General features: G+C 45.6%; 1 long non-coding RNA gene across 1 annotated transcript in view; it reads right to left on the reverse strand.

Moving 5' to 3' along the window:
- Positions 1-6,468: 6,468 nt before the first annotated feature.
- The window catches only part of LOC148147107 (uncharacterized), a 64,851-nt gene continuing 46,164 nt past the window's right edge, over positions 6,469-25,155 (reverse strand). The window contains exon 7 of the long non-coding RNA XR_015760245.1: positions 6,469-6,852. This is a non-coding gene — a long non-coding RNA (uncharacterized LOC148147107). The remainder of the gene's footprint in view (positions 6,853-25,155) is intronic.

Below are 25,155 nucleotides of genomic sequence, written 5' to 3' on the forward strand. Positions count from 1 at the left end.
ATCGAATCTGGGACCCTAGTGCTGTGAGGCAGCAGTGCTAACTACTGTGCCATCGTGCTGCCCACTTTTTGGTTCTTAGTCTGCAGGCAGGAGCGAGGAAACTGAATGAAAAGAGAGGAGAGAGTGTTAGAACTGGGTGTGGTGGGAAGGAGTGAGGAGATTGGTTTGGATTTCAGTTCACAGAAGAGAGCAATTGTGAGACTGAGATTTTCAGCTTTGGGGAAAACAAAGAAACTACAATGTAATACTATAATTGTCTTATGAATTTCCATCCTGTGCTAACGGTGGTGACCTGTTTTCTCTATTGTAGGGTTCTGAAAGGGCGGATTTGTGGATGAGAAATTCAAATTGAACTTCCTGTTCCGTTTTGATGGTTACTTGATCCGTGCCGATCTGAATATCATTGGCCTTTTCATGTGGAAGGAAAGGTGTGTATTCTGTCCATGGGCGAATATTTCAAATGTCAGTGTGACTGGAAACATTACTGAGACGCAGCTAAGTCCGTGTTAGTGTGGTGACTGTGGAGAGAGAGTTCATTTGTTTTTAAAAGTCTGAAAAACATGGCACATTTCCCAGGAACAATTAAGCTACAGAATTGTTTTGTATGAGGACAAGTTTTTAATTAATCATGCAACCAGAAAGACACCACGATACCTGCACCATGGAAAAAAAAACTATGGCTTTTAATCCATTGGCGTTGTCACGTCGGCTCCAGTGCCTTTGGGAAACACTGGAAATCTGATGAATGTAATGTAGGTTTCAATTATTAAACTGTAAAAAGTGCAGAAGAAATTTACAGGGATTTTTGCCAGGGCTCAGGGGTCTGGGTTAGCGGGAGAGGTTGTGCAAGTGAGGATTTTTATTTTGTTTAGAGCAGAGGAAACAGGGGGGATCTTTTCTGGAAGTGTATAAGAGGCTTGTATAAGGAGAATGCATTCAGTCTTTTTCCCAGGGAATCAAGGAGTGGAGGCATCAGTTTAAGGTTAGAGGAGAAATTATGAAAGGGAAGCTGAGGGGCACCTGTTTTACACAGAGGGTGGTATGTATACGGACTGAGCTACCAGTGGAAGTGGTTGAGGCGGGTCTGTTACCAACATGTAAAAGACATTTCGACAAATACATGGATAGGAAAGTTTCAGAAGCAGATGAGCCAAGTGCATGGAAATGGGGTTAGCGTGGATGGACATTCTGGTCGGCATGGGCCATGTTGGACCAAAGGGCCTGTCTCTGCTGTAGGACTCTGACTCCAAGTATATTTACTATTTCTCCCGCTATCTCTGGTAGCACCCTGGGATGTATTCCATCAGGGCAAAGAGACTTGTCTACCTTTAGCTCCATTTGTTTGTCCAACTCTAACGCTTTCGTGATAATGATTGTTTCTTGGTCCTCACCTTCCTCAGTATCCTTATCAATTACTGGCATTTTCTTCGTACCCTCCACTGTGAAGACTGACTGCTGTGTACCCATATTCCTGAACCCTGCTGGATAGGAGTAACTAGGCACAGAACTCTGAGAAGTCTTCTTTGAGTCTTTATTGATGAGACATGGCAGTTCCCTGGACAGTGTACATGCAGAACACCTCCAGGCAGCATCAGGTAACTCCCCGCCTATCCGATGTGCCGCTCCCATTCTTATACCTTTGTGGTTTGTGGTTTTGAATGGACGCTGTCTCTCAGTATTATCTCCATGGCAACGGCAGTTAGAAAGTCGAGTTCAGCTCAACACTTTGTGGTTAAACCACATACCCCTCCCCCACGCCCCGGTGGCTCAGTCAGGTATCTGACAGGCACTTCAGTTTCAGTGGGGCTGTCTGTCAGGATTCTGATGTGGAAGAACCGGTGTTGGAGCGGGGTGGGTAAAGTTAAAAACCACACATCACCAGGTTATAGTCCAACAGGTTTATTTGGAAGTACAAGCTTTTGGAGTGTGCTGTGATTTGTAACGTGATCAGGATTATCTCTGTAGTAACAGTTAAGTGCTTCAACAATTCCAGAGGCCATATGTTCCCAACACAATAGGTTCCCCTCTAGCCGTGTAAACTGCTATTCTGTCCCTGGGGATAGCTGCTCATCACTTTTCTCCCCCAATCCCATCTAGCTTTCTGTTGATCTTTAAAGTTTTTCTCATCTCCTAGTTTCTCCTTTGTCTTTGCCAATTTGTATGCTTTCTATTTCAATTTGATAGACTCCCTTATTTCCTTAGCCATCAATGGCAGATTACTCCTTTTCCTACAGTTCTTCCTTTTCACTGATATATACTTTTGCTGAGCAGTTTGAAAAATTTGGTGATATTCCTCCACTGTCCGTCAACTGTCCCACCGTAAAGTCTTTGCTTCCAGTCTACATTAGCCAACTCCTGCCTCATCCTATTGTAGTCTCCTTTGTTTAAGCACAGGATCTGGATTGGATTTAATCTTCCCGCTTTCCAACTGTATTCTAAATTTGACCATACTTATCACAAGTCTTTTATCAGATTACGAGGTGAGACAATGTTACCTGAGTGTTTTGGTTTTCATTGTCAGAGACCTTGGCTTTGTAATAAAATACAGGATAGATATTCACGACAGAGTATTCTGGACGGTGTGAATGTACTACACAATCTAAAATCACAAATCACTGTCTCCCCTCAGTTTAAAATTGCAAAATCATTATCTCCTATATGCTACGTCATCTTCTAAGTTTGAAATGCTAATCCACCTGACTATCCTGCATTTTCCAGAAATCTCCTTTGGTGAAGGTGGTGAGTTTTGGATTCAGCTTTCCAGTTATTACCGTAAGAAGATAAGCACTGGGCACAGGAGAGGCAATGCAGCCCTTCGAACCAGCTCCACCATTTAATACAGTGATAATTGAGCTCACCTCTGTCTCAGCTGGATTTTCCTGCCTGCTCTCCCTCACTCTTCAACTCATTGCAAATTAAAAATCTGTATCTCTCCATTAAATTTGCTCATTGTCCTGGCATCCACCGCATTTTGAATAGGGAATTCCACAGATTCACAACACATCGAGATAAGTACATTCTTCTTCATGAGAATAGAATAGAGTCCCTATAGTGGTCCACACCAACCCTATGATGAGCATCCCATTCAGACCCACCCACTCCCTGTAACCCTGCATTTCCCCTGGCTAATTGCCTAACCAGCACATGCATGGAAACTGGGCAATTTAGCATGGGCAATCCACCTAATCTGCACATATTTGGACTGTGGGTGGAAACTGGAGCAGACGTCAGGGGAATGTGTAAACTCCACACAGTCGCCTAAGGCTGGAATCAAACCCAGATCGCTGACGTTGTGAGGCAGCAATGCTAACCACTCAACTACCTCTGCTTAAAATCTGCTTCTCCTTATTAACCTCTCTATCACCCAATTTGCTTAATCTATATTCCTCACGTCAGAAATCAGGTCGTGGAAACGAATGTCTCAGTGAAACCCAATGACAGCCTACGTGTCTTGTGTGTCTGAATGGGGATTTGATAGACAACACCCTCCAGCCCACACTTTTCATTCACTTTCCAGAGACAGGGCTCAAGTAGCTTCCTGGGGACTATAACTCCCACAATCCCTGAGGCAGGGGACCACACGTGTGTGGGGAAACCCGGCACTGTACATGTACAGAGTGTGGGCGGATTTTGGAGCATGTGCTTTGGGGTACCTAGCGGAAAGGACTTCACACTGTGATTGGCTGAAGGAGGAACACATCCGCTTTTAGTGTTGATCTGCCGGGGAGTTAAGGTGTCACCACACCCACGTGGGACCAAGTTACATCCCCAATGCGTCATAATGCTGGGAATCGACCTATGGGAAACCAAGAAGGATCTAACCCATTCTCCCAGACTGAAGGTTCCTCTTCTGTCCAGGATCTGCCACCTCCCTGTCTGTTCCCTTTTGTTTCATTCTGCTGTTACATTATTGACTTGCAGCAACTGAAGGGAAAGGAATTGAACCCAAAAAGGGTGCAGAGTCAAACCAGGACGGGAAGTGGTGGCATGGATCTGTTTATCAGCAACTCCATGAGAATGGGGAGGGTGTACATTTGGGGTAGCAGAGTCAGAATGGTGGGAGAGAGTAAGTGGGTTACAGCTTTAGAGAAAGACAGGGAAAAAGATATTCCAGATAAACTAAAATTGTCTTCTGAATTTCTAATCTGTACATATTCCTTTATACAGGGTGCTAGATGATGAAGATTTACAGACTGAAATCTCAAAATCATGTGCAGATCATGATTAAGTAAACCAGCATTTGACGAACCAAAGACTGAGAGTCAATCGGCTAAAATTCTGCAACACTCTCCCTCACGGCATTGTCGGTCTATCTGCGCCAAATGAACTGCAAATGGTTCAAGACAGCAGCTCACTACGATCTTCTCAGGAGACTGAGCTGGATGGTCAGCTGTTTCCCATTGAATGGTGGCGCAGGATTGAAAAGCTGAAAGCTCCTCTCCCTTTTAGCTCCCAGCTCTGTATATAACCATGGAACCCGGGTACGAAGAAGTAGGCAGGACAGGGACTCTCCGGGAGATTGCGCTTCCACATCAGTTTTCAGTGAGGGATGGTTTGATGGACTTTGTTTAACATTTGTCTTTAATGCAAAGTTTGTAAATTTGGTTTTAAAAAATGTAAGAGTTTATTCCATGACAAATAAAACGAAAAGAAAAGAAACAAAACGATCTGAATATAACAGTTTTAACATTTCAAACGCCGTATAAAACAAAATCCCGACGACTCCCGGACACCATCACTTTCCAGTTTCTCAAACTCCAGGAGATATTCCCCCCCTGTCGGAACCTTTGGTTTGATTTAACTGCTTTTCAGTTCTCGTCCTGTGAGCTGTGGAGTTTTCTTTTTTCCCCATTTCTCCGACCCAGAAGTGTTATCACAGCAACCTTCCCACCATCAAAATCATCATTACGCCATTATAGCAGTAAACCACCTGAATAACCAATTGAATATTTATAAACAAAGCCCATTATGGGCAAAGCAAACCATTACAAGTGGGAGAGTGGGAAAGGACGAAATCAAAGTAGAGTTGGGAGTGAGGGGTCAGCGCTAGAGATGAAGGGGTGCCCACCTCTATCTAAAGGCATCAAGAGCATTGATACACACCACATGCTCCATCTCCAAAGACACCCTGCTCTATAGCCTTTATCCTCAATCATAGACTAGAATCCCTACAGTGTGGAAGGAGAGCATTGGCCCATCAAATCCCACCAAACATCCAAAGAGCATCCCACCCAGAGCAATCCAGAGTAACATTGCATTTCCCATGGCTGATCCACTAGTCTACACAATCCTCGACACTGTAGGCAATTTAGCACGACTGATCCTGCACATCTTTAGCTTGTGGGAGGAAACCAGACCACCTGGAGGGGACCCACACTATCATGGGGAGAATGTGGGAACTCCACACAGGCCGTTGGCCAAGGCTGGACTCCAACCTTGTACATGATGTCGTGAAGCAGCAGTGCTACAATCAATTTAAATCAAAATAGATGGCCCCCTGCTCATTGTCACATTACTGTTTGTGGAGACTTACTGCCCAAAGAGACACCCTGAGGTTCAGAAAGTGACAATGTAAGTTCAGTCAACTCCAGCCCAGTTAATGTGATTAACAACCACAACATCAATACTCCAACAGTGTCATCATGTGCAAGGTCCAGTCCTGACTCTGATGGACAGTAACATCAGAATCAGAGTCCTGCAGTGATGTGTGAACTCTACCCCACACAGAGCAGGGGATGACCACTTCCCTGTGTGCACTTCTGGGCTCTCAGTCGTGTTGAAGACTCAGCAAATCCCTTGTCACACAGAAAGGTAAAAAGCTCCTACCCTGCTGGGCTCTCAGGGGACAGGATGTATAACTGAATCCTCTCTCCCACACTGAACATCTGAATGGCCTCTCCCCCATGGGCTCACTGGGGTCTCAGGGGGGCAGGATGAATCACTGAATCCCCTCTCACACGCTGAGCTTCTGAATGGCCTCTCCCCTGTGTGGGCTCACTGGTGTCTCAGGGAGCAGGCTGAATCACTGAATCCCCTCTCACACAGTGACCATCTGAATGGCCTCTCCCCTGTGTGGGCTCACTGGGGGGGGGGGGGCAGGATGAATCACTGAATCCTCTCTCCCACACTGACCATCTGAATGGCCTCTCCCCTGTGTGGGCTCGCTGAAGTCTCAGCATGTGGTGCATTTGAGTGAATCTCTCCCCACACACTGGGAGCAAGTGAATGGCCTTTCCCCAGAGTGAGTTCTCTGGGGTCACTGCAGGTAGTGCATTGAGTGAATGTCTCCCCACACTGAGAAAGTGAATGGCCTTTCCCCAGAGTGAGCTCGGTGTTTCAGCATTTCAGAGGACCTAGTGGATCCTTTCCGACACACTGAGCAGGTGATTGGCCTCTCCCCAGTGGGAATGCACTGATGTCTCTGCAGGTGAGAGATTTGAATGAATTATTTCACACACATGGAGCAGGTGAAGGGTCTATATCCTCTGTGCCCTCTCTGGTGCCTCAGCAGATTGTAAGATTTAGTAAATCCCTTCCCATCCGTGGTGCAGGTGAATGGCCTCTCCCCAGTGTGACTGTATCGGTGTGTGTCCTGCTGGGAGGGGTAAGCGAATTCCTTCCGACAGTCCCCACGTTTACTTACCCTAGCCCTGGTCCTGTAACATTGGTGTCTTCGCAAATCACATGACCAGTTAAATATTCAACTGCATGCAGAGCAAAGGAATGATTTCTCTGGGCGAGGCATGCTGCTTTCCCTTTCCATATTACCGATAAGGATCAGGACCTGTGGAATTGGACGACTCTGCAGTTGATGTGATGTTAAAGCTGAGTTTCCCATGTGGAACTTTCTCTCTGTAAAGAAAAAGTTTCTCCATATCATGACTACAACTCCCAACACCAGCTCTCCCTTCAGTTCTCCTCAATTTCTAATTTTGGACTAATGCAATGACCTCAGTAATGTGCCTTTCTCTCACTTGTTTCTGGAAGTAAGTTAGGACCATTTTGAATAACTTTACAAGAAGGACCCGCACCTATTCTATCATGTACGAGTTCTAATCCATGGGAAGTTTGTTACTAGCTCCGATGACAGACATAATGCTCTGACCACTTCGCCAGAGCCAGTGCAAGTCAATTCTAACAATTATCAATAGATTTTATCTAAACAGGATGCCCCCACAATGGACACTCAATGCCCGTAAGTTAAGTTTTTTTTTCTTAAAGCCCCCCATGTGTCCAGCAATCTGGCAATACAATTGAAGATATTTTATACAGTGACCTTACAGTCTCAGTTGCCAGTTCCAGTCCATGAAGCAGCCAGTAACATGCCGCAGTGAATTGAATTCTAACAGCAGCATTGCCCTTGCAGGGCATGAAACTGTCTTCTCTGGAGTATCTAAAATGAAACACTTGAAATGAACAAATTCTTAAAGAGCTCGATTTGATAAATACAGCAAGGATGTGCTCCCTGGATAGTGTGTCTGGAATGAAATAAGTGCTAACTGTGGTATCTTTACCCAGCATCCCCTTCAGCTGCATAAATGTTTAAGATTTAGTTGCTGCTCTTATTCCACGCTCTTGATCCCTCCCGTTTGTAACTGCTGTAATGTTGGTGGCTGTGCAAATTGGTAACATTTGATTCAATCTATCCCAAAACCCCTCTGTGTCTGTGTCTCACTTTTGTTCACCAAGGCCCTCATTCAATCTGACCTCTTTGCAAACTCTGCCCTGATATTTCCTTAGAGGGCTCAGAATTAATTGTTCACAGAATTATTACTGTGCAATAAGGAATGAAGAAGGGCTCATGCCCGAAACGTCGATTCTCCCGCACCTTGGATGCTGCCTGACCTGCTGCACTTTTCCAGCAACACATTTTCAGCTCTGATCTCCAGCATCTGCAGTCCTCACTTTTTCCAAAATGGGTTTTATTCTGATTGAGCATCCCCTCCTGTTTTCTCAGTTGTTATTGACAATCTCATCCCTCTCGCACCAGAACCTGTTCCAGAGAGTGTTACAGAAAAGGCAGAATGGTCAGCTGCAGCTGGTCACCTGACCCCAAAGGTTCACTCTCCACAGATGCTACCAAATCTGCTGAATTTCTCCAGCAATTTCTGTTTTTATGTCTGATTTCCCAGCATTTGCAGATCATTAGTTTTTCAATATTGATCTTGTCTGTTGCAGAGGAGTTTATTGATGAGTTTGGAGAGTTTTGAAAATTGCAAGTTAGGCCAGAAATCAGCCATGATCATCCTGAATGGCAGAGCAGGGTTGAGGGGCTGAATGGCCCCCTCCTGTTCCAAAGAAATTTGCCCATCTGCAGCTTTCGGCAACATTTCCCCTCACTGCTCACTTCACTTCCATGTCTAACACACTGTTACTGACTGAACAAACCTCCTGTGTTTGAGCTTAAACCTGCTAATGTTCAGTAGTCCATCTCCTTCCACCCGGGTTTAACTCTCATCATGGAATGCTGTCTTGTAATTCTACGGGAATGCCCACAAAGGGCTCAGCCTGGAGTCTGTATCCCCTGGGATCCACAAACTCGGTTTATTTCCTTCTTCCTCTCTCATTCTGGCTATTGAACTCTCGGTTTCAATCCATTCTCCTGTCATGCTCTTCAACATGCCCATGTGGATGGACTAGAGGCAGCTGGGATTTAATGAAGGGAAGTGGGGATTAGGCGGAAGCATTAGGAGAGGCGACAGCAAAGACCGTTCTCATTGTAACGACAGAGTTTCTCCGTGACACAGTGAGTGGGGAGGCACCTGAGATTGTGGGGGAGGAAGATTCAATCAGGGATTTGGAAAAACACTCAGACACTGACCTGTCCATCTGATTGTTAACTCAGACAGATAGACAGAAAGAAAGATGCACATTTAGACAGCAACTTTGGTGACCTGGGGCAGTGAACCATGCTTCAGACCCAATGATTCCAACATCAAATCTCTGAACACAAAAACACATAGCTTCCTACTTGTAAAAGGCTGACTGTCAGCCTGCTCTTTTCTTGAGAAAAGTGTTTTGAGCTGTTCAGCATTTCCTGGTGGTTATAGCCTCTTTGCTCCTGTAAGTTTCGTGACTGAACTTTTATTTTCCTGTTCCTTGTGAGTGACGGCAGCAGCAGAAACAGGTCCTGACTGTGAGTGGTTTTGGTTGGAATATTTGTATTTACAAATTCATTCTCAGCCTCACCTAAAGTGAGAAATTGATGTAAACAGAAGGAAAGGAGTGAGTGAGCACCCACAGAAACACAAAGGCAGCATGTGTACCTGAGCTGAATGAACCGGGCATCAGGAAAATGTGATGACAATCACAACTCGTTCGAATCCCTGAGGTGCAGAAAGAGGCTACTCAGCTCATCAAGTCTGCAATAACCTGCTCTCCCACCCTATGCCCATAACCCCACATTTACCATGGCTAACCCAACCCACCTAACCTGCACACTAGAGACCACGTTAGCACAGCCAATAGAGCAACCCTGCACATCTGTGGGAGAGTCACAAATTACATAAAAATGCTTGGAATTGTTGATGAATTCTCACATATACCTGACTGACGCAAATGCTGTGTTTTTGAAAATAAAATCTGGGGCAAACTGCAGCCAGAAAGATTTCCAATTATCTCTGGAGGAAGAGAATTCAAAACTCGTGCCATTGTCCCGGGGGGCGCAGTGAAAGTTACAGAGGCCTGGGAACCATCAGAAATGTAACAGGTTGTGAGGAAGATGGGGGTAAGACAAAGACAAAATGACAGTCTGTCACACGGGGGAAGGCAGGAGAGATTAAATAGCGGAAATGGTAGTGCCTCAATGCCACGAGGAATGGAGTTAGGGCTGGGAAACAAATAAGGAAACAAGGTATGCAGCAGTCAATGAAAAAACAGATTATAACACGAAAGGCCGAATTCAGAGTCTGAAATTATTGCTCTCACTGGTGAGTACAGAATGCTGTAAAGCCTGGGTAGTTCTATTACAGCCAACCCAGGCAAGGACTGATTAGAGATAGTCAACATGGCGTTGTGCATGGGAAATCATGTCTCACAAACTTGATTGAGTTTTTTGAAGAAGTAACAAAGAGGATTGATGAGAGCAGAGCAATAGATGTGATCTATATGGACTTCAGTAAGGCATTTGATAAGGTTGCCCATGGGAGACTAATTAGCAAGGTTACATCTCATGGAATACAGGGAGAACTAACCATTTGGATATAGAACTGGCTCAAAGGTAGAAGACAGAGGGTGGTGGTGGAGTGTTGATTTTCAGACTGGAGGCCTCTGACCAGTGGAGTGCCACAGGAATCGGTGCTGAGTCCTCTACTTTTTGTTATTTACATAAATGATTTGGGTGCGAACATAAGATGTACAATTAGTAAGTTTGCAGATAAGAGCAACATTGGAGGTGCAGTGGAGAGCGAAGAGGGTTACCTCAGATTACAGCAGGATATGGACCAGATGGGCCAATGGGCTGAGAAGTGGTGATGGAGTTTAATTCAGATAAATGCGAGGTGCTGCATTTTGGGAAAGCAATTCTGAGCAGGACTTATTCACTTAATGATAAGGTCCTAGGGAGAGTTGCTGCACAAAGAGACGTTGGAGTGCAGGTTCATATCTCCTTGAAAGTGGAGTCGCAGGTAGATAGGATAGTGAAGAAGGCTTTTGGTATGCTTTCCTTTCTTGGTCAGAGTATTGAGTACAGGAGTTGGGAGGTCATGTTGCGGCTGTACAGGACATTGGCGAGGCCACTGTTGGAATATTGCGTGCAATTCTGGTTGCCTTCCTATCGGAAAGATGTTGTGAAACTTGAAAGGGTTCAGAAAAGATTCACAAGGATGTTGCCAGAGTTGGAGGATTTGAGTTACAGAGAGAGGCTGAACAGGCTGGGTCTGTATTCCCTGGAGTGTCAGAGGCTGAGGGTTGACCTTATAGAGATTTACAAAATTATGAGGGGCATGGATAGGATAAATAGGCAAAGTATTTTCCCTGGGGTTCGGGAGTCCAGAACTAGAGGGCATAGGCTTAGAGTGAGAGGGGAAAGATATAAAAGAGATTTGTTGCAAACGTTTCGTCCCCTGGCTAGGCGAAATCATCAGTGCTTGGGAGCCTCCTGCGAAGCGCTTCTTTGATGTTTCCTCCGGTGTTTATAGTGGTCTGTCCCTGCCGCTTCCGGTTGTCAGTTTCAGCTGTCCGCTGTAGTGGTTGGTATATTGGGTCCAGGTCGATGTGTTTGTTGATGGAGTTTGTGGCTGAATGCCATGCCTCTAAGCTTGGCGAACAGAACCACAACAACGAGCACCCAAGCTACAAATCTTCGCACAAACTTTGAATATAAAATAGACCTAAGGGGCAACTTTTTCATGCAGAGGGTAGCATGTGTATGGAATGAGCTGCCAGAGGAAGTGGTGGAGACTGGTACAATTGCAACATTTAAAATGCATTTGGATCTGTATATGAATAGGAAAGGTTTGGTGGGACTCGATTGGGTTGGGATATCTGGTCAGCATAGACAAGTTGGACCCAAGGGTCCGTTTCCATGCTGGACATCTCTATGTCTCTATGACTGTATGTATAGAGAGAGGGCTGGCATTGGGTGGGATGACCCACCACCCTGTTAAGTCCAGAAGGCCGTGTCTATGGCACCGCCTGGCATCAAAACTTAAACTTGGACAGACAGGAGGGGGCAACAAAGGGAACTGACATAAACCAAACCTGAACCGTTTACCTGGCTGAATGACAGATGTTGGTGAATGTACACCCAGCCTGATAGAGAAATTGTTATAATGGGTCTTATTGGGAGAAGATGGATGAATTAATTGAAGTCCGCAATCTCACTGATGAGGATGTCAGGCCAAAACCTTTCAGGCCAAGCTGCTCTGACATGTACAGCAGAATCTGTCCCTGCAATGAGAGGGTGGGGGTGGGAGCCGGTTCCCCCCAGTGCACAGCCGATCAGTGGCTCCAAGCATTTACAGATATTACAGGGACACACTGGGGAGGGGACAGGCTGAATGGGCTAAAATAATCTTAGTGACTCAGGGCCCCAAGGGTAATATCGAGGATCGTACAGAGAGGAAGCTTGAGGTGTATAAGGACCATGGGGGATTACCAAACCTCAACCTGTGATGATGAAATTTGTTTGATGTATTTAAAAGATGACATGGGACCCCATGTAACTGTAATTATAAACATGGGACTCCCAGTGGGAGATAATTCTAAACAAATTCAGAATTGGGCCATGAGAGCTGAGGCAAACTCAGAAACACAAGGGAATAGCTGCAGTACAGGGAGGGGAACCAGACTCACAATGTTGCAAGGGAAGCAGAAAAGGGCATATAGACAAGGAACGTAGGCAGAGAGAGGGAGATAGGTGTTCATAGTGTGTGTGGCCTGTGTTCACGTGTGCACATGCATAGCCCATGAATATTTATTGACACGCTGTTAGGGCTCCAGCAACATATGATGTTAACACAGGAGCATCTATATCAGTTACCGATATGGATTTACCCCTCACCCTCTCAATTACTAAAATGAGAGCAGTCGGAGTGGGAACTGAGGAAGCTGGAGGAACCTGTCCCGATGTAGGTCAGGAATATGACAAAATGCATTCAGATATGGGAGTGTGAAACTGAGGAAAGGACCATTCTGGGAGTTGCCATTTTAGAACAATTAGGAGCAACTATTGATGTAGAGACCTGGACTATAACATAGGGACGCTCCAGCCAGTAATGGGACAGGAAGAAAATAAGAGGCGACATCACCAAAGTAGCTGAATTGCAGGGAGAGTGGGACAGTCAGGGAATCTTGGGAGTTACAGCTAGGACCCACTCAGCGGTGTGGGTAACCCAAACAGGAATGTGGGTTATTATCTGTAGATCCTGTAAAGATCGAGGACCCTCTCACACCCCATACAAACAGGATCCCATCAAAGCTGGGGCTGAGGAGGCAGTACTTGTGACAGTGACAGATTGAGAGAAGCAGAGAATCGTCAGACTGACAGTATCCCTTACTAATTGACAGAAGCCGGATAGCTGAGGAAACAGTACACCTTGGTCCAGTTACCTCAGGGATCCCACAATATTCCAGTATACCCCACCGGTATATGGCTGATGGAGTTAGTCACATTGATCTTACCAATACCTTATCACCTCAGTCGGTGAGATATAACATCTCTGGATATTAAACAGAGTATTTGGTCAGGTCATCCAGGCTGGGCTTAAAATTAACTCACAGAGAGTGGGAAGGTAGGGATATCATACTGGGGAGATCAAATCATGAAGCGTGAGGGGACAGTCCCAGCAGAACCAAAAACTATGATATTAAAACTGTCCACACGCACACGTGAAGGGCGTAAGGCAAACCTTAGGATTGTTTAACGACTGTGGGAATTTTGTAAGTAATATCCAGAATTGGCAGAACCATCTAAAGCCCTGAAAGAAGCACTGGCATTAGCCAGGGTCAGGGAGGAAACATGTACACAGCATGCCTTTGACATTGTTCATGATCATGTGTTGGCCTGGGCTCAGTGAGGGTACATCACCCTCTGGGAGCCACATAGAGCATGAGGAACCGGTCAGAGAGTTAGTGGAAACAGCTAAATTTCCCAGTGAAGCAACAATGATGAAGATTAGAGCTCACAAAAGTAGAAACTCCACACCAACAGGGCAGTGAGTATGTGGGTAAGGCAGGTAAAATGCTGACTGAAACAGTGCAGACATTTGGGGAAGTGGCAGTGACAGTAGCTACAGAAGCGAGAAAGGAAAGTTTAAAGACATTCTTAGAAACAGTCACACAACTGGAGAAACAGGAGCAGGAAGAGGGTGGGGCAATAATAGGACACGACAGAGTCTGGATGATCCAGCAGTGCCACTACACTATATAAGACAAACATTATTAAAAACATCTCATGGGCTGAACCATATTGGGCAGGATACATGCAATATCAGATGACCCACTACCGGGGTGGCGGTACTCGTTTAGTCGAGGTTTTGTCGAAGGTGTGTAGTCTGTACACTGTGTGAGCCAGAGAAAGCAATCAGGGTAAAGTGGATCGAGCAGCTGAGACCCAGAAGGAGATGGGAATAATTACAGATGGATTTTACATACACCTCCATCCCAAGCCCAGGGAAGGAAATCCTGCTGGATCTTAATAAATAGGTTTACGCAGTGGGTGCAAGCATTCCCCTGCAAATTCTGACCAAGGGACACGTAGTTAAACACATCTGTGCCCTGTTTGATACTGAACAGAAATCCCATCTCCCACACCACCCCCAGTGCTCAGGTACAGCAGAAGGAATGAAGCAGACACTGACAGCTAGTCTGACTAAGGCCCTGACAGAGACAGGCAGGGATGGGTTAGAGTACTCCCCATCATGCCAATGAAACTGAGGCAACAGCAGCAAAGGAAACAGGACTGTTCACCTTTGAATTAGTGACTGTATGGACTATGCAGCTGCCAGAGGGTGTGGCAGTGGGAGGGCACGAGATGTGCAATGGTAAGGATAGGGTTAAACAATTTGTGAAAGAACTGGCTAAGCAACTGCATGAGCTGAGAGGTGAAGTTGCAGAACGGTAGAGAATCAGAAACTGGAAAAGGGATCAGAGAAACCTCTAAGCTGACATCCCAAACCCAGGAGATTGGGTCAGGGGGGATATATTACCGGAACGTATGAAGGAAATGCAGCAGAATGCTGGCCTTGGCTGGGGGAGCCAGAGAGGCAACTCTCCCATCATGCATTAGTAAGGAGCTCTGAATAAACGTCGGTCGTGCTGCACAGCACAGAACTGAAGGCTCCTCTTTGATATTTCTCCCAGCAACAGTTGTGCTGGGGCAAGTTGCCGGCTGGAGGTCTGTGGCTAGTGCTGTTCCACAAGGATCAGAACTGGGACATCAGTTGTTTGTAATATATAAATGATTAGTTTGAAAATGTTAACGATTTAATTAGCAAGTTTGTAGATTGTACAAACTCACGAAGTTGTGAATCATGAAGAATGTTGTGAAAGGATACAGCAAGGAAGAGGTCAGGTGGAAGGTTATGTGGAGAAATTGCAGGTAGATTTTAATTCAGATAAGTGTGAGATGATACATTTTGGGAGGCTCATTGTAAGAGGAATGTATACACTAAACGGAAGGGCCCTGAGCAGCATTGGGATACAGAGGGATCTTCAGGTGCAAGTTCACGGCTCCCTGAATGTGGTGAAGGAGGTGGATGGCAGGCTTGCCTTCTCCGGGATTAGTGGTGCTGGAAGAGCACAGCAGTTCAGGCAGCATCCGAGGAGCAGTAAAATCAACGTTTCGGGCAAGAGCCCTTCATCAGGAATAAAGCTTTCTTCTGTCAGGGGAGTGAAGATAAAACTGTCATTAGGCCACCTTTGGAGTATTTTGTGCTGTTTGGATCACCACGTTATAAGGAGGATGTGGAGGCTTTGGAGAGTGTGGAAACAGGTTTACCAGGATGTTGCCTGGATTGGGAGAGGTTGGAAAATCTTGAATTGCAGTCTTTGGAAAGTCAGTGGCTGCAGAATAATCCGAGAGGCACAGACAGAGTGAATAATCTGAATCTTTTTCCATGGTGGAAATGATAATTTCTAGAGGCCATAGATATAAGGGGAGAGGGGGAGGTTCAAAGGAAATGAAAACTGAAAGAACAGCAGATGCTGTAAACCAGAAAGAAAAACAGAAGTTTCTGGAAAAAAACTCAGCATTTCAATCAGCACCTGTGAAGAGAAATCAGAGTTAACGTTTCTGTTGAAGGGTGACCAGAACCGAAACATTAACTGAGTTTTCTTCACAGATGCTGCATGACCTGCTGAGCATTTCCAACAACATCTTTGCAAGTTTAAAGGAAGCTGTGTCAGACAAATTTCTTGAGCAGAAGGTTGTGAGTGATTAGAATGTACTCTCCTGGGAGTTGGTAAAAGCAGAAGCAATCACAACATTCAAGAGGCATTTGGACAGACACATAAGCAGGCATGGGTTGTCAGGGATATGGATCATATACAGGGAGATTGAATTAGTTTGGAATAGCATCATGATCCGCACAGACATGGTGGGCTGATTATTCCTGTGCTGTGCTGTTCTGTTTTCCAGGGGGTAGAATGTGTGGAACGAGAGATGATATTTTGAATGGAATATGTTTCTTCTTTAGAACATACAGTAAGTTGATGCATTTTTAGAGAAGCAATGTAGAAAGGGAATATATAATTTGAATGGCACAGACACAGAGAGCAGGACAGCAGGAATGGGGAACAAAGTGTACATATCATTAATGGAGAGAGAACATAAATTGTTTTGAGGAAAACATATGGGATGCTCGACTTCATTAATAGGAGGAATGATAACAAAATCACGGAAAAATTGTGATTTGGAAATGCCCGTGTTGGACTGGGGTGTACAAATTTAAAAATCACACACCAGCAGGTTATAGTCCAACAGGTTTAATTGGAAGCACACTAGCTTTCAGAGTGACGGTCCTTCATCAGGAGCCCTCCACTATCACCTGATGAAGGAGCATCGCTCCGAATGCTAGTGTGCTTCCAATTAAACCTGTTGGACTATAACCTGGTGTTGTGTGATTTTTAACTTTGTACACGGAAAAGATGCTAACCCTTGACAAAGCTCTAGTTAGATCACAGTCAATCATTGCATCCAATTCTGGTCAACAGATTCCTGGTCAGAATGAGGAAATTAAAATACCACAGAGGGGCCAGTTCCACAATTTGCTTCTCTTTCAGGACATGTGTATTCCACCATAACCCCAGACAGACGAATTTGCCCTTGCCAGACAAGACTGAGAGTCCTGGGCACAAGCCTGTTAAACTGCCTCCAGGTCCATTATCTTACCTCCCCTCCATATGAGCATAGGTTAAGTGAATCCCCCATTAACTGAAGGAAGAACCCTTCTGCCTTAATCTCCTCCCATCAACACATAAACATGAACAATACGATAATCAGTTTCTGTAATCCATCACACGTTATCACAGGACATCGCCATTCATCAAGCTTTGTAAGGTCATAATTACCTACTTTAAACTATCTATTGACAATCGCCCATGTGACTGATATGCCTTTGTCTAATTCCTATTAAATATACTGTCTCTGTGGGTAAGGCAGAGATTCAGGAAGAACAGCCTCTGCAAGTAGACACTCAGCTACTTTAGAGATGCTTTGAAACTCTCGCCGGCTGTCCAATAATAAAGCTACTGCTGTTGTGCAGAAAACTTGCGTCGTCTGGGTTTGTGGAACAAAATAGACATCAACAATGAAGGATATGAGTGATCTTCAGAGTATAGAGTACAGACTTACTGGAGTGGTTCACTGATGAAGAAAATGCTGTCACTGGATTGATTTGAAGAAATTGCTATTTTCTTTGAAGTGAAGATGTAGAATATATTTTTGATAGAGCTGTATAAGATTACAACAGACCTAGATATAGCAGACAAAAATATCTGTATTCAATAGGTGATGGCATAAGAATGAAGATCAGATGTAAGGTTTTGAGACAGCGGGAGTTGAAAAATGTGGTGCTGGAAAATCACAGCAGGCCAGGCAGCATCCGAGGAGCAGGAGAATCGACGTTTTGGGCATAAGCCCTTCTGCAGGAATGATACTAGTGCGCCAAGCGGGCTGAAATAAAATGTAAGGGGGAGGGAATTCGGGGGAGGGGTGCTGGGAATACGATAGGTGGAAGGAGGTGAGGGGGACGGTGATAGGCCGGAGAGGGGGTGGGGGCGGAGAGGTCGGGAAGAAGATTGCAGGTCAAGAAGGCGGTGCTGAATAAGTGGAGGGAGGGGAAATGAGGAAGCTGGAGAAATCTACATTCATCCCTCGTGGTTGGAGGATGCCTAGGTGGAAGATGAGGTGCTCTTCCTCCAGGCGTCGTGTGGCCAGGGTGTGACGATGGAGGAGGCCAAGGAGCTGCATGTCATTGGCGGAGTGGAAGGGGGAGTTAAAGTGTTCCGCCACAGGTTGGTGTGGGTTGGTTGGTGTGGGTGTCCCAGAGGTGTTCCCTGAAGATCTGCAAGTAGGCGGCCTGTCTCCCCAATGTAGAGGAGACCACATCGGCTGTAGTGGATACAGTAAATGATGTGTGTGGAGGTGCAGGTGAATTTGCGACAGATATAGAAGTATCCATTGGGGCCTTGGAGGGAGGTGAGGGGGGAGGTGTGGGTGCATGTTTTGCACTTCTTGTGGTTGCAGGGGAAGGTGCCGGGAGTGGAGGTTGGGTTGGTGGGGGGTGTGGATCTGACGAGGGAGTCGCAGAGGGAGTGGTCTCTCCTGAATGCTGATAGGGTTGGAGAGGGAAATATATCCCTGGTGGTGGGGTCTGTCTGGAAGTGGCAGAAATGACGAAGAATGATACGATTTATCCGAAGGTTGGTGGGATGGAAGGCGAGGACCAGTGGGGTTCTGTCCTGGTGACGATTGGAGGGGTGGGGTTCAAGGGTGGAGGAGCAGGAAGTGGAGGAGATGCAGTGGAGAGCATCGTCGACCATGTCGGAGGAAAAATTGGGGTCTTTGAAGAAGGAGGCAATTTGAGTTGTTCGGTATTCGAATTAGCCCTCCTGGGAGCAGATGCGGCGGAGACGAAGGAATTGGAAATATGTGATGGCGTTTTTACAGGGGGCAGGGTGGGAGGGGGTGTAATCTAGGTAGCAGTGGGAGTCGGTCGGTTTATAGTAAATGTCTGTGTTGAGTCAGTCACCCAAGATAGAAATGGAGAGGTCGAGGGAGGAGTCTGAGACAGTGGAGGTGAATTTGAGGTCGGGGTGGAAGGTGTTAGTAAAGTGGATGAACATTCAACCTCCTCATGGGAGCACGAGGTAGCACCAATACAATCTTCGATGTAGTAGAGGAAAAGGTGGGGGGTGGTGCCAGTGTAGCTGCGGAAGATGGACTGTTCCACATATCTGACGAAGAGGCAGGTATAGCTGGGGCCCATGCGGGTGCCCATGGCTACTCCTTTGATTTGGAGGAAGTGGGAGGATTGGAAGGAGAAGTTGTTAAGAGTGAGGACCAGTTCAGTCAGTCAAAGGAGGGTATCAGCGGGAGGGTACTGGTTGGGTTGGTGGGAAAGGAAGAAGTGGAGGGCTTGGAGGCCTTCGTGATGGGGGATGGAGGGGTATAGCAACTGGATGTCCATGGTGAAGATAAGGCGGTGGGGGCCGGAGAAGCGAAAATCATGTAGGAGGTGGAGGGCTTGGGTGGTATCCCAAATGTAAGTGGGGAGTTCTTGGACTAAGGGGGACAGGACCGTGTCGAGGTATGCAGAGATGAGTTCAGTGGGGCAGGAGCAGGCTGAGACAATGGGTCGGCCGGGGCAGCCACGTTTGTGGATTTTGGGCAGGAGGTAGAAACGGGCGGTGTGGAGTTGTGGGACTATGAGGTTGGAGGTGGTGGATGGGAGATCTCCTGAGGTGATGAGGTTATGGATGGTCTAGGAGATGATGGTTTGGTGGTGGGAAGTAGTGGGGTCATGGTCAAGGGGGAAGGAGGAGGAGGTGTCTGTGAGCTGGCGTTTAGCCTCAGCAGTGTAAAGATCAGTGATCCAAACTACCACTGCGCCTCCCCAAACTCACCATCAAACCGGCAAAAACGCCACCCCCACTTTGAGACAGTGGGAGATGAGCCATTGTTTCTGCTGTCTGTATTGGCTGGAAATATGCAGAACATGCTGCCTATTATGGTGGTGCAGGCAGAGGAGAAGATGAATAATTGATAAAAACAATTAGATCAGTTCTGAGGGAAATAAACTTGCAGAGTTTGGGGTACGTATGGGAAATGAGAATGTGAGATTCTGCTGCAGAGAGCCAGCTTGGATTTGATGGGCCTCTCTCTGTGCTATAATGCATATTATTTGGACCTACTTAACTTGCTCTGGTCACCAATTAAATTGTCATTGAGGTAAATCTGCTCAGTGTTCCTACTCAGACCAACACAGGCTGTCCCTCCACAGCAGGAGATAATGTTTACTGTTTTATACTGGGTTCGGGGCTGGAGTTCTGAGGACAGTTCTCTTCAAGATATTAACCAACAAGAATGTCAGACTGGATTAATCATCATAAAACTCAAGTCCTTTTGATATTCATATATTTACAATCAGTATTCAATTGACCAAATGTAGCTGAAGGTAAAGATAATCTTCAAGTGATTGTAACAGTGGAGACATCTGAATACTTGATCAGCAAATTAAAGCCTGTTGTGTTTAGATAGTAATAATTTTAAAGAAATTTTTAACAAGTAAGGTGACTTCAGTATAATGGAAGAAGTTGATTGGTGGGTAGCTGATAATCTTGTTTTAATCTGAAGTTAATTTAGGATTAGTTAACAAATAAACACATGGTAGGGAATCCCAGCCTCATGGAGTGCATATCCAGTTCCATGTGGGAAATCCAAGACACTTCTTGTCTGAGCGACAACCACAAGAACACGGAGGTGACACGGGAAATGTCAGGAACACTCGTTTGACCACAGCTAAAGTACTGCACACATTTCTGATCCCCACATTCCAGGGTTGATGTGATCACACCAGAGAGGAGATTGATCAGAATATTTCTCCGATTGGAAATGCCTGCTCTGAGGAAAAGTTAGATAGACTGGGGATGATTTCTGAGGAGGATGAGCTGAGATTTAATTGAAGTGATAAAATGCTGAAGAATCTAGATCGAGTGGATAGGGAGGAGCTATTCATTAACAGAGAGGTCAGAAACTGAAGGTTTTAGATTGAAACTAATTCTCAGAAAGAAGGGGAGGGGAGACTTCATTTCACTCGGAGATGGTGAGGAGCAGGAACTCACTGATGGGGTGGCAGAGGCAGTAACCAGCATCACATTAGGACAAAAGGTTATGGATGTAACTGAGATGCTGGAACATGCAGGGCTGCGGACTAAAGTCTGCAGAATGGGATCAATGTGATTTATTTGACATTTCTCCAGCATATTAAACTCAAGTCGAATTTGAGAATTTATGAGCATCATCAGACTTGATATGTCGGAATAAATTTATCAGAAAGTTGCAGCACAGACCTCGGCCACTTGGCCCTTCCTGTATGTGTTGGCTGTAATAGAACTATCCAGGCTTTACAGCATTCTGTACTCACCACTGACAGCAACAATTTCAGACTGTGAACTCTGCCCTCTATGTTCTTATTATCTGTTTTTCAATGTATTTCTTTGACAGCTGCACTCCTTGTTTCCTAGTTTCGATCCCATCCCGAACTCTATTCCCTGTGGCCTTGAGGGACTACCATTTCTGCTGTTTAATCTCTCCTGCCTTCCCCTGTGTGACAGACTGTCTTTTTGTCCTTGTCTCACCCCCACCTTGCTCACAACCTGTTACATTTTTTTTAGATTACATTAGATTAGATTACATTACAGTGTGGAAACAGGCCCTTCGGCCCAACATGTCCACACCGACCCGCCGAAGCGTAACCCACCCATACCCCTACATTTACCCCTTACCTAACACTACGGGCAATTTAGCATGGCCCATTCACCTGACCTGCACATCTTTGGACTGTGGGAGGAAACCGGAGCACCCGGAGGAAACCCACGCAGACACGGGGAGAATGTGCAAACTCCACACAGTCAGTCGCCTGAGGCGGGAATTGAACCCGGGTCTCAGGCGCTGTGAAGCAGCAGTGCTAACCACTGTGCCACTGTGCCGCACATTTCTGATGGTTCCCAGACCTCTGTGACTTCACTGTGTTCCCTGGGTCAATGGCACGAGTTTTGAATTCTCTTCCTCCAGAGATAAGTGGAAATCTTTCTGGTTGCAGTTTCCCCCAGCTTTTATTTTTAAAAACAGAGCATTTGTATCAGAGTCAAATATTCGTGAGGCTCCATCCACAATTTCAAGCATTTGGATGTAATCTGTGACCCTCCCACAGATGTGCAGGTTTGCTCTATTGGCTGTGCTAACATGGCCTGTAGTGTGCAGGTTTAGCGGGTTGGGTTAGCCATGGTAAATGAGAGGTTATGGAGGTAGGGTGGGAGAGCAGTTCATTGCAGGCTCGATGGATCGAATAGCCTCTTTCTGCACCTACGGGATTCTGTGACTCTAACTAGTTGTGATTGTTGTCACATTTTCCTCATGCCAGGTTCATTCAGCTCAGGTACACACGCTGCCTTTGTGTTTCTGTGGGTTCTCACTCAATCCTTTCCTTCTGTTTTACAGCAATTTCACACTGTACGTGAGGGTGAGAATGATTTTTTAAATACAAATACTCCAATCGAAACCCGCACAGGTCAGGAACTGTTTCTGCTGCTGGCATCACTCACAAGGAACAGTACAATAAAGGTTCAGTCACAAATCTTAGAGGAACACAGAGGTTATAATCACCAGGAAAGGCTAAACAGCTTAAAACTCTTTTCTCAAGAGGAGACTGAGAGACAACCTGGTACAAGAAAGATGTGCAGGGTCAGGTGAATTGGCCATGCTAAATTGTCCGTAGTGTTAGGTAAGGGGTAAATGTAGGGGTATGGGTGGGTTTCGCTTCGGCGGGTCGGTGTGGCTTTGTTGGGCCGAAGGGCCTGTTTCCACACTGTAATCTAATCTAATCTAATCTAATCTTTGTGCCTGTGTTTTCAGAGATTTGTGGTTGAAATCATTGGGATGGAAGCATGTTTTATTGCCCCAGGTCATCAAAGGTGCTATCTAAATGTGCATCTTTCTTTCTGTCTGAGTTAACAATCAGATGGACAGGTCAATGTCTGAGTGTCTTACCAAATCCCTGATTGAATCTGTCTCCCCCACAAACTCAGGTGCCTCACCACTCACTGGGTCATGGAGAAACTCTGCCGTTACAATGAGTACTGTCTTTGCTGTCACCGCTCCTCGTACTTCCGCCTAATCCCCACTTCCTATCATTAAATCCCAGCTTCCTCTAGTCCACCCACATGGGCATGTTGAAGAGCATGACAGGAGATTGGATTGAAACCGAGAGTTCAATAGCCAGAATGAAAGAGGAAGGAGGAAATAAACCGGGTTTGTGGATCCCATGGGATACAGACTCCAGGCTGAGTCCATTGTGGGCATTCCCGCAGTAATACGGGACAACATTCCATGATGAGAGTTAAACCTGGGTGGCAGGAGAGGCACACTGAACATTAGCAGGTTTAAGCTCAAACACAGGAAGTTTGCTCAGTCAGTAACAGTGTGTTAGACATGGGTGTGAAGTGAGCAGCGAGGGGAAATGTTGACACAAGCTGCAGATGGACAACTTTCACTGGAAGGGGAGGTGGACATTCAGCCCCTCAACCCTGCTCTGCCATTCAAAACTCTCTAAATTCATCAATAAACTCCTCTGCAACAGACAAGATGAATATTGAAAAACTAACCATCTGCAAATGCTGGGAAATCAGAAATTAAAAAAAAAAATTCAGCAGATCTGGCAGCATCTGTGGAGAGTGAACCTTTCGGGACCAGTGACGGGTCAGGTGACCAGCTGCAGCTGACCATTCTGCCTTTTCTGTAACACTCTCTGGAACAGGTTCTGGTGCGAGGGGGATGAGACTGTCACTAACAACTGAGAAAACAGGAGGACGTGCTCAATCAGAATAAAACACATTTTGGTCTTTCACTTTTAATTCAACTGCAAAAATGATTCATTATCACCACATAAATAATAGGCCAGAAATCAACTCTTCATGTCACTGGTCTCGGAAACTGTGTTAATTCTGACCTTGACCAGCCTACATGTGAATCCAGACCCTGAATAATGGGGTTGACCCTGGACCATCTTCTGGGCAGTCAGAATGGATGACAAATGCTGCCCCAGCAAGTGATGCCGTGATCCCATGAACAAACAAAATAAATCCAATCGCTGTGGTTACTTGTGAATTTGCCGGTGTTTCACCAAGCTGGATATCTGAGCGAATTGCTTCCGATACTCAGAGCAAGTGAATGGTCTCTCCCCAGTGTGTATTCGCTGGAGTACAGTGAGGCTGGATGGTGTCCTGAACCCAGCCGCACAGTGAAAGCAACAGTCTCGCACTGGTCTCCTGTGACCGCGAGAGATGATATTCACCATCCCGAGGGATACTGGGTAAAGATACCTCCAAAAGGGATCTATTGAGAGTAGACCAGGAGAAACTGCTCTCTTTCATGAAAGAATCAATAATGAGGAGGCACCGATGTCAAGGGATTGACAAAAGAAGCACATGTAACATGATACAAAGTGTTTTCATGCAGAGAAGGTTTATGGTCAGGAATGCACTGCCAAAGAGTACAATTGGAGCCAGGTATAATGAAGAGAATAGAATTGAACAGAACAGTTATTGGAAGAGGACGAATGGGAAGGTTTATGGGGTAAAGGTAGAAGAATAGCATTCGGTGAGGTGATCCTTTGGAGAGCTGATGAGCCAATCAGCCTCCTTTTGTGCAGTAACAATTCTGTGGACATTTAATTTCTGAGCCCTCTAGGGAAATATCAGGGCAGGGTTTGTAAAGAGGTCAGACTGAATGAGGGTCTTGGTGAACAAAAGCGAGACACAGATACAGAGAGGTTTCAGGATAGATTGAATCAAATGTTACCAATTTGCACGGCAACCAACATTACAAATGGGATTCAATAAGAGAGTGGAATTAGAGCAGCAAATAAATCTTGAACATTTATGCAGCTAAAGGGGATGCTGGGTAAAGACACCGCAGTTAGTGCTTATTTCATTCAAGACATATCAGCCAGGGTGCACATCGTCCTATATCTATCCTATTGAGCTCTTGAAGAATTTTGTTCATTTCAAGTGTTTCATATTTCAGTCCTCCAGAGAAGACAGCTTCATGCTCCTCAATCTCTCCTGACAGGAGAAAGCTGCTAATAGAATTCAATTCACTGGCGAATGTTACTGACTGCTTCATGGATTGGAATTGGCAACTAAGACTGTAAGGTTACTGTATAAACTATCTTCAATTGTATTGCCAGATTGCCAGACACATGTGGGGCTTTAAGAAAAATAACTTACAGGCATTGAGTGTCAGAGCGCCTACTGTTGTGTGGGCATCCTGTTTAGATACAATCTATTGATAATTGTTAGAATCAACTTATACCGACTCCATAGAAGTGGTCAGAGCATTATAACAGTTATCAAAGCTGGTAACACATTTCCCATGGGTTAAAAGTCGTATATGATAGAGTAGGAACGAGTTTGGCTAGTAAAGTCCAGTTATTC

Source organism: Chiloscyllium plagiosum, unplaced genomic scaffold (genome assembly GCF_037043375.1).
Source record: "Chiloscyllium plagiosum isolate Xiang-an unplaced genomic scaffold, Cpla_swu_hap1 HiC_scaffold_18, whole genome shotgun sequence".
NCBI lineage: Eukaryota > Metazoa > Chordata > Chondrichthyes > Orectolobiformes > Hemiscylliidae > Chiloscyllium > Chiloscyllium plagiosum.